This window comes from Capricornis sumatraensis, chromosome 5, assembly GCF_032405125.1.
Source record: "Capricornis sumatraensis isolate serow.1 chromosome 5, serow.2, whole genome shotgun sequence".
In the NCBI taxonomy this organism is placed as follows: Eukaryota; Metazoa; Chordata; class Mammalia; order Artiodactyla; family Bovidae; genus Capricornis; species Capricornis sumatraensis.
In genome coordinates, this window is record NC_091073.1 from 73,285,819 (window position 1) to 73,295,659 (window position 9,841).

Here is a 9,841-nt window from a genome sequence, read left to right on the forward strand (position 1 = left end):
ATGAGTATTTTATAGTAGGTTTTTATGCATCCATGGGGAAGATTCTTTAGATAAGGGACTTTCCTGTGCTTTTAAAATCACAGTACACTCATTACAGGTGAATCTTCTTTTATCCCTATCTTCTCCCAGCTATCACCCTGTTTTCTCTATTCCCTTCCTAACTTAACTTCTTTAAAGGCCAATCTATACGACAAGATAATATATTTGAGATGCTAACCTATTTTTCTCCTTCTATAACTTGCCAATTTCCCAAATCTTGCCTCCTATCAAATCTATAGTTTTATTGCCTTGGGGAGGGATATAGAAAGAAAATTTTTCTATTTGTTTTCAAAATCTCAAGCCTCCAGATGGAAAGACAACTTAAGCCACAGAGAAAAATGCCTTGAAAAGGAGCAGAGGAATAAAATGGCAAAAGAGCAGGCGGCATCTTCCTCCCCCAATCTAGACATAGATTTCTCTGGGCTGGAGAAATGTGGAAGGGTATATCTAGGCGGACGAAACCACCAGCCCATCTAACTTCCTGAGTCTCCAAATATCCCCTGCTCTATTTTAGTACTGAGTAATCTTCCAAAATCCTGACAAAACTGGCATTGATAGGTTCAAAATAGAAATTGAATTGGTAGAATGCATCAACACTTTTTTTACACACTTGAGTTTTGAGCTAATATTCATACTATATGTGTTCATTAACCTTGCATCTCCACTTCTTCACTGACCATTCATTCCTCACACCATGGAGTATACTTAAACCCTAACAGTCCACTGAAAGTTCCCATGATAAGATCACCATAATCCTAAGATTTCCCAGCTTAGTTTTCAGTTTTCAGATATTTTCAATTAAGAGGTTTTTTGGGTTTCTAGTATTTATCTATTTGGCAGGGTTTCCATGGTGAAGCTAGTGATAAACAATCCACCTGCCAATGCTGGAGATGTAAGAGATGCAGGCTCGATCCCTGGGTTGAGAAGATCCCCTGGAGTAGAAAATGGCAAACCACTCCAGTATTCTTGCCTGGAAAATTCCAAGAACAGAGGAGCCTGGCAGCCTAGTCCGTGGGGATCACATAGATTTGGACATGACTGAGTGACTGAGCACGCACACTTATTTGTCTGTGTTGGGTCTTCATTGCTGTGTGCAATCTTTTCCTCTAGTTGCAGAGAGCACGAGCTACTCTCTAGCTGCTGTGCTCAGGCTTCTCATTGCAGTCACTTCTCTTGTTGTGGAGCACAAGCTCTAGGTGTGTGGGCTTCAGTTGTTGCGGCACGAGGGCTTAGTTGCTCCGTGGCATGTGGGATCTTCCTGGACCAGGGATCAAACCCATGTCCCCTGCATTGGCAGATGGATTCTTAACCATTGGACCATGAGGGAAGTCTCAAGAGGTTGATATTATCATTTTGGCTGTTCCACAGGGCATGCGGGATCTTATTATATACATATTAAATTGTGACTTCCTTTGGGAAGGCGTGTGACTTTCTCTGGGAAGGAGTGTGAGCTTACCTGGTGGTAAAGAATCTGCTTGCAATACAGGAGACCCAGGCCCGATCCCTGAATCATGAAGATTCCCAGGAGGATGAAATGACAACCCACTCAAGTATTCTTGGCTGGGAAATCCCAGGACAAAGAAGCCTGGTGGGCTTACAGTCCATGGGGTTGCAAAAAGCTGGGCATAACTGACTGACTAACACACCAGAAAGCAGTGTAGCTTTCACCTTTAATAACATAGACTTCTATATCAGCTACAGAAGCAGTTGATTTTTGTTATTGTTCTTCACCAACCAATATCTGAACCAACTCACTATTTCTGGAGAATCCTCACCTAATGGAGCAGTCCAAGCATTCTACTACAGACACTGAGATGGAAGATTTGTGCTTTTTCAGACTCCCTTGTGCTCAGGGCATGGGTTACCCCAACTGGGTACTTACAGAATCCATTCTGGTCCAGCAGAGGCAGCAGCTTAGTGGCAGCTACATTCTGTCTCCAGAGGAAGACAAGGCAGCCACTGAAGCATCAGTGGCAGAACCTGTGAGATCCAAGCGGACAGAGTGAGGAGTTCACAGGACATCTGCGACACTATGATTTTCAAGCCATCCCCAAATCTGTGAGCTACCCACTATCTTTTTCATAAAGACCTTTTCCCTAAATTAACCAGAGTTGGTTTCTTTACCGGAAATTAAGGTCTGTATAGTCAAAGCTATGGTTTTTCCAGTAGTCACGTATGGATCCGACAGTTGAACCATAAAGGAGGCAGAGCTCTGAAGAATTGATGCTTTTGAACTGTGGTGCCGGAAAAGACTCTCAAGAGTCCCTTGGAATACAAGAGGTCAAATCAGTTAATCCTAAAGGAAATCAACCCTGAATACTCATTGGGAGGACTGATGCTGCAGCTGAAATGCCACTACTTTGGCTACCTTTTGCGCTGACTTATTGGAAAAGACCCTGATGCTGGGAAAGATCGAGGGCAGGAGGAGAAGGGGGTGATGGATAATGATGAGATGGTTGGATGGCATCACCAACTCAATGGACACGGGTGTGAGAAAACTCAGGGAGATAGTAAAGGACAAAGAAGCCTGGCACGCTGCAGTCCTTGGAGTCGCCAAGAGTCAGACACAACTTAGCAACTGAAGAACAACAAGAACACTGACAGATGATGTATTTGTGTGTGTGTGACTTTTTTTAATAGTTGACATAGCATTATCTTCAGGTGTTGGTGGAATATTCCTCTGAAATTTAAAACACTTCCCAACTTTTTATTATGAACAATTTCAAACATATAGTAAAGTTAAAAGAATACTAATATGAATACTTGCATACCATTCACCCAGATTCACCAGTTAGTAATATTTTGTTATATTTGCTTTGTGTGTGTGTGTGTATTTGCTGAATATTTGAAAGTTAGTTTTAAGCACCTAGGAAAATAAACAGTAATTCCACAGTATCCTCGTATATCTGGCCCCATTCAGATTTCCCCAAATATCCTGAGAATGCCTTTTCTAACCTCTTTTTGTTTTTTTTCAAGCCAAGTTCCAATACAATATATTGTATTTGATTATGTCTGTCCAGCTTTTTACAATGTAATTTTAAAAATACACATGAATACACGGGATTTGGTCCTTCTTTTATTGGTTTCTACCTAATAATTGAGATGATAAATATAGGAACTATTGCTAATTAAGCACTAATCTGAGGGCAAGTTCTGAGGTGCTAAACATACCAGGATGAATAGGACTATATCCCTGACTTCAAAGATGCAGGCCCTTTGGGTTTCTCCAAATGCACACATGTAGTTGGCCTCAGTTTTAACAAGCTTAAGGAACAGATAGAGACAGGGGATGTCAGAGTTTATCATTTCCTAGGCTCAGAGCTACATTATAAAGTTAGAGAGCTGATCAGAGCTGGTTGCACAAGTCCAGCAATTTATCACCAGCTGGGAAGTCCATGTATGTGGTGATAATCTACATATACACACAGCCTTATTTCTGGAGAAGGGAATGGCTACTCACTCCAGCATTCTTGCCTGGAGAATTCCATGGACAGAGGAGCCTGGTGGGCTACATACAGTCCAAGGGGTTGCAAAGAGTTGGACATGACTGAGCAACTAACAAACATACACAGCCTTATTTAATTGGTTTATCAAAAGCTATTTTTAATTTTGTAAGAAAATTGCCTTGTAGCCTAGAGCAATGACTGACACTGTGTCTTATCTGATGAAAGTAAGGTAGACATTTAGCAATTATCTGGCTAATGTGATAACGACACTTTCATTATAAATATAAACCAAAAAACCAGTGTCTAAATGACTAGCTTATTTACATTGATTATATCTTCCGGGTGATTTATAAATCTTCATTAGGAAGAAAGTAAGCCTAGTTATAGATTTTTCTTGTCTAAAACTTATCATTAAATATAATGAAGAAATTTCCTTTTCAGAGCACTTTTAATACTCTCCGTATGAGTCTGACACCGCAGACTGCAGTACAAGTACTGTCTTTGTCACACAGCTAAGGTCACATGTTGTTAACATTCCTTATTAAAGGAAAAGTCTTAATGTGTGTTTTTGATTTTCATTTCTGACACTTAATTAGAATAAATGAAGTTACCCCATTTATATATTGCAAGAGCTGCCAGGACTCCTGAAACTGCTAGAAAGAGTGATGAAATTAGTGACTTTTCTCATAGGAGGCCAAGTGTTATCAGACACATTAATTCCACATGTGCAGTTGAGCATTTGTGTACCTCCTTGTATGTGGAGAAGAGCCTAAGTGAATCTAAAGGCGTGATCTTTGGCAGCTTTATACAACACGATGGGCATGAAGAGAAGTGTTTATAAAAGAACACATTTGAATTCCTGGTACCTCTCAGTGGGATCACCACATTGTCAAACAGTAAAGGAATGTTTAAATACAAATGAATTACGCTTTCTCTGAATGAAGTCTTCTCTCTGGTGCGTAATTACTGGATGTGTACTTGGGAGTTCCAAGTTCGAGTGAATGTTTTCTTTGTCACTATGAGATTCACCTCACCTCTTGGGACCCATGGTGCAGTAAACAACAGCTTCCAGAGGCCCCAAGTATGCCCCTGACAGCAGCCAGCAGATAGCTGTGAGGAAGACAGACACAGTGCCTTCACACACAGCTCCATCCTGGCCTGGCTGGCTTGATTTTGCACCTATTTAATAGCCAATACATATAAAAGAAGGCACATAGTTTATATCTAAGATTTGAAATTTGAAGTATTTTCATAAGCAGTGATGAACACACCACCCAAACTTAAGAACCAGAACATTGTTGGGTGGGTTTTTTGTATCTACTCATATGTTCCTCTCCAACCTCTTTCCTCTGTCTCCTCTTCAGAGATAGCCACCATCTTCAATTTTTGTGTTTTATTTTTTCTATGCTTAAAAAGTAGTTGTGGTATGGCTGAGTTGCTTTGCTGTACACCTGCAACTATTACAACATTGTTAATTGGCTATACTCCAATATAAAATTAGAGAAGGAAATGGCAACTCACTCCAGCATTTTTGCCTAGAGAATCCCGTGGACAGAGGAGCCTGGTGGGCTGCTGTCCATAGGGGTCACACAGAGTCAGACATGACTGAAGTGACTTAGCATGCATGCATGCATTGGAGAAGGCAATGGCAACCCACTCCAGTATTCTTGCCTAGAGAATCCCGTGGACAGAGGAGCCTGGTGGGCTGCTGTCCATAGGGGTCACACAGAGTCAGACACGACTGAAGTGACTTAGCATGCATGCATGCATTGGAGAAGACAATGGCAACCCACTCCAGTATTCTTGCCTGGAGAATCCCAGAGACAGAGGAGCCTGGTGGGCTGCCATCTACGGGGTCACACAGAGTTGGACATGACTGAAGCGACTTAGCAGCAGCAGCAGCAGCCAATATAAAATAAAAAATTTTTAAATAAAGTAAAACTCACAACAACAACAACAAAGTAGTTGTGGTACATATGCATGTATCTTTAAATTGTGTGTCATTTTGTTTTTCTCATTTTGTGTTTTATTAAAATATCATATTGAATTAGTCTTCTACAACTTCATTTGTTTACTCTTTCTTTTAAACCCAAGAATGTGTTTCAAAGATCCATCTGTATTGTTACTTGATGATAGCAAAGGTTATGAATTCACTCTAAAGTCCTTGGACATTTGGGTTCCTTCATGGGTTTTAAATTTCATTTATTTATTTATTTTGCCATTGTGAACCAGGCTGCTGTAAATGTGTCAATTGGTAGTAATTATGGGCTCTCTAGAAATAAGGTCTGGGAGTGCTGGGGTGGGAGTTGGAACTGTTGAGTCTCAGAATATGAGCAAGTTCAATTTTAGAGGCTAGTACCAAACTTTTTCAAAGTGATTGTATCAATTCATATTCTCACCAGCGGCATATAAGAATTCCTGTTAATCCACATCCTCACTAACATTTGATATTTTCAGACCTTCTTTTTTACCAGTCTAGTAGGTATAAAATAATATCGCATTTGGGATCAATTCAGAGCTTTCTTCACCTTGCCCACCCGTGATGACATTCCAAGCCATCCCAGTGCTGCAGATGTAGCAAGATCTGAAGGAAGTAGAGAAAAAGTGGAAAGTCTCATATTGCACCACGAAGACCCTAAAATTTGTAGAGTTGATCCTTGTAAAAGCATTTCCCATGAGACTCAAGGTATATAACATGTACTTAATTCATTGAATTAATATTTTTAATCTCTCCTACATGCCAGGTATTTTTTCTATACCTAAGGTACTTTCTCTGGCCCAGGAAGATCACAGTGAATGAAACAGACAAGATCTTTGCCCTTATGGAACTTATATTCTGGTTGGGGAGGAAACAGACAATAAACAAATCCATATATAATACATAATATCAGAAAGCAAAGACCAGCTTTGGGGCCACAGGACCAGTGCTCAATTCTATTCTCTACACTGTACAGACACTTGACCTCTCTGAGCCTTAGTTTCATGTTTTACAAGTAAGAATTAGTATCTTGCAAGGTTGTTGTGAGAATTAAGAGCTGGTGTAGAAAGGTTCCCAGTTTAGTGCTGAGCACAAAAGTTGGTGTTCTCTCCAGTCTGGCCTCTTTGAGGAGTGTCTGAGAACAAAGAATTCAAGGACCTCAGGGGTGGGGCATCTCATCTTCTAGTTGGCTTCTTCTGGAACTGGGCAAACTGGGTAATACTGCCCATACACAAACAGAAGCCTGTGCACCCCTGCCAGCCAGGATCAGCCTGTTCATTTCCTGGTAACTAACCTCTGCTCACCTTCTTTCACTGACATTAATGGGCTGAGACTTGCTGTTTATTGGGTTCTATTCTTTCCAGCTACACTATCCTCCTTGCTATTCTTAGACATTCCAGATCACCTCATTTAAAAATTGACTTCAACAAACCAATTAGCAAAAAAATATATGAGCCAGTATGGGGAAATTGAACACTAGTGAATATTGGATGATATTAAGGAATTGTTGATAATTTTTGTGTGGTGATGATATAGCAGCAAGTCAAAGTAAAGTGTTTGCACCTTTATAAATCCATACCGAATATTTATCTGATGTCTTGGATTTGCTTTCAAATAATCCAATATGTGGAGGGAGACTAGTAAATTGATTGGAAGTATAGAAGCAGGGTGATAGATACGTGGGGTTCATTATGCAATTCTATTTACTTTTGTATATGCTTAAAATTTTCCATAATAAAAAGTAAACAAATGAGATAAATGTAGTTCTGTCTCAGAATATACTTTGCATGTGCTGTTACCTCTGCCAGGAATGTTGTTCTAGATAGCCACATAACAAACTTCCTTGATTTATGCCAGTCTCTGCTCAAATGTCATTTCCTGAGAAGGGCTTTATCCTATGGAACATGGAGCCTCTTTTTCCTGGAGATAATGTAACTACCCCATGCTTTGAAGAGCATAATTTTGGATTGTTTTTATAGTAGCAGTATTTAGAGCAGAATTTAGAGGAGAATAGTATAAAGAGCAGAATTTACTCTTGGCTCCTGATAGCTATAGACCCATGCTTCTCAGGACTAGGCATGCACACTCATATGAAACTGATCCGGCTACAGTTCATAGAACTGAGAAAACCAGAGTCCTGGCTTCATCCCCCAAACCACAGAGAACTTGCAGGATCCATGCTCCTAGTTCCCTTTGCCCTGTTTAATGTGACAACAATGTCTTCCAGGCACTCTTGGCAGTCTTTGACTTCTTGTTCTTCCTTGGCTCCCCTCCTGGTATTCTCCACATCTCTTTTAAGGTTGAGAGGAGAAATAGCTACTAAGTCAGCAGGCCTTAAAGCTGTTCATTCCACAAATACCAGCCCACAGCCAGAGGGTAAATGCCAGCAACAGAACCTAGATGTCCTTTTCACAAAGCAACAGGTTTTGAAAAGCATGAGCTTGTTTGAGGATTTCCAGTTTAGCATATTTCTCTTTGGAAAAATAAACATACTTTCCCAAGATTCTAAGAACAATCTTATTGCAAACATAACTGTTGTTTTGTTAAGTCACTAAGCTGTGTCCGACTCTTTGCAACCCCATAGACTGTAGGCGTGCCAGGCTCCTCTGTCCATGGAGTTTTCCAGGCAAGAATATTGCTATAGGTTGCCATTTCCTTCTCCAGAGAATCTTCCCTACCCAGGGATCAAACCCACGTCTCCTGCCTTGGCAGGCAAATTCTTTACTGCTGAGCTACCAGGGAAGCCCAACCCATATGTACATGATATTAAAGACTTTTCTTATCTGAACTATACTCATAACAGAATGTTACATAGCTATTGGGACAGTATCTAAAAGGAAACCAAAATTTTATTTTTTAATTGATTTTTAATTGGAAGATAGTTGCCTTACAATGTTATATTGGTTTCTGCCATACAACAATATGAATCAGCATTAAGTATACATATTCCCTCCCTCTTGAACTTCCCTCCCACTCCTCTCAAATTTCATTTATTTTTTTTAAGGTATTTGAAATACAACTTTATTCTGATTCTAAATAAAAAGGAATGGAAATGACAGTAACAAACAAGATTCCACCTCTCAATATCATCATGTGACTATAGCAGTCTTGTATTTCAAACTCAAGGAGGAAAAAACTGTGTTCCAAAACACCTAAATATGCAGGTTCCAAAAAATGAAGGTTGTTTTTTTTAAACTGCGACATTCACTCCAAAGCCCATCCATCTCCTTCAGCATCCAAAGATTAAGCACGTGTTCTGCTTAGCTATGTAATCAAGTGGCAAACACGCTGCACCCCTGACATCACAGGACAGTTGCCTATAAAACTAGACTTCTGACGCTAGGCCCCAGCTTCACTTTCTCAAAGGTCATCATCTTCATCCAGGAGAGCAGTTGTCTGAGCAACCTCTAAATTGTGCTCGTACTGTGCTGCCAAGGCTGGGTCCATGATCACCTCTGGTGGGGCAAGAGCAGGCATGGTGACAAACTCCAAGTTAGGGTCTCCAATCAGTTTTCCAGCAAGCCAGAGGAAGGGCTTTTCAAAGCTGTAGTCACTGTTGGCAGAAATGTCATAGTACTGAAGATTCTCCTTTCAGTGGAAGACAATTGACTTTGCCTTAACCTTTCTGTCCTTAATATCCACTTTGTTGCCACATAACACAACTGGGATATTCTCACACACTCGTACCAGATCTCTATGCCAGTTAGGCACATTCTTGTAAGTAACTCTTGATGTTACGTCAAACATTGTAATGGCACACTGAGCTTGTATATAATAGCCATCTCTCAGTCCACCAAATTTCTCCTGACCAGCTGTATCCCATACATTGAACTTAATAGGTCCTCTGTTGGTATGGAACACAAGAGGATGGACCTCAACACCCAAGGTAGCTACATACTTCTTCTCAAATTCACCAGTCAGATGATGCTTCACGAATGTAGTTTTTCCAGTACGACCATCACCAACCAAAACAAGTTTGAACTGAACTTGGGGTTCTCCTTGGGCAGCCATTGTGATGTTACTTCCAGAAGCATCTCTGTACCCGTCTGACTGAGGGCTGGAAAGATGGCGGAAGCACAAATTCCTGCCCCCCCAAATTTTAATATGAGAATGTTAAATGTAAAAAGTTTGTGTAAATAGTGCTAAATAAGCACTTTCATATATGTTTGTTCAGCATTTGCTTCCAAGAAGATTTTTCTGCATACCAAACAGAACCATGATTAGGTTCCCACATCTTGTTAAGGCTGACTAATGTGGACTCTGGCTTTTTTTGCATATAAACTTTTATGAGAGAAAGACTGGGATTCTGGGAAAGGCCTCTTTCATGTAATAAGGATGCCTTATTTTCAATAGTTTCTATGAGAAAGGAAGCACAGAA

At 40.4% G+C, this 9,841-nt stretch overlaps 1 pseudogene; it reads right to left on the bottom strand.

Moving 5' to 3' along the window:
- Positions 1-8,823: 8,823 nt before the first annotated feature.
- Positions 8,824-9,523, bottom strand: LOC138080434 (GTP-binding nuclear protein Ran-like; annotated as a pseudogene).
- Between the last annotated feature and the right edge of the window lie 318 nt (positions 9,524-9,841).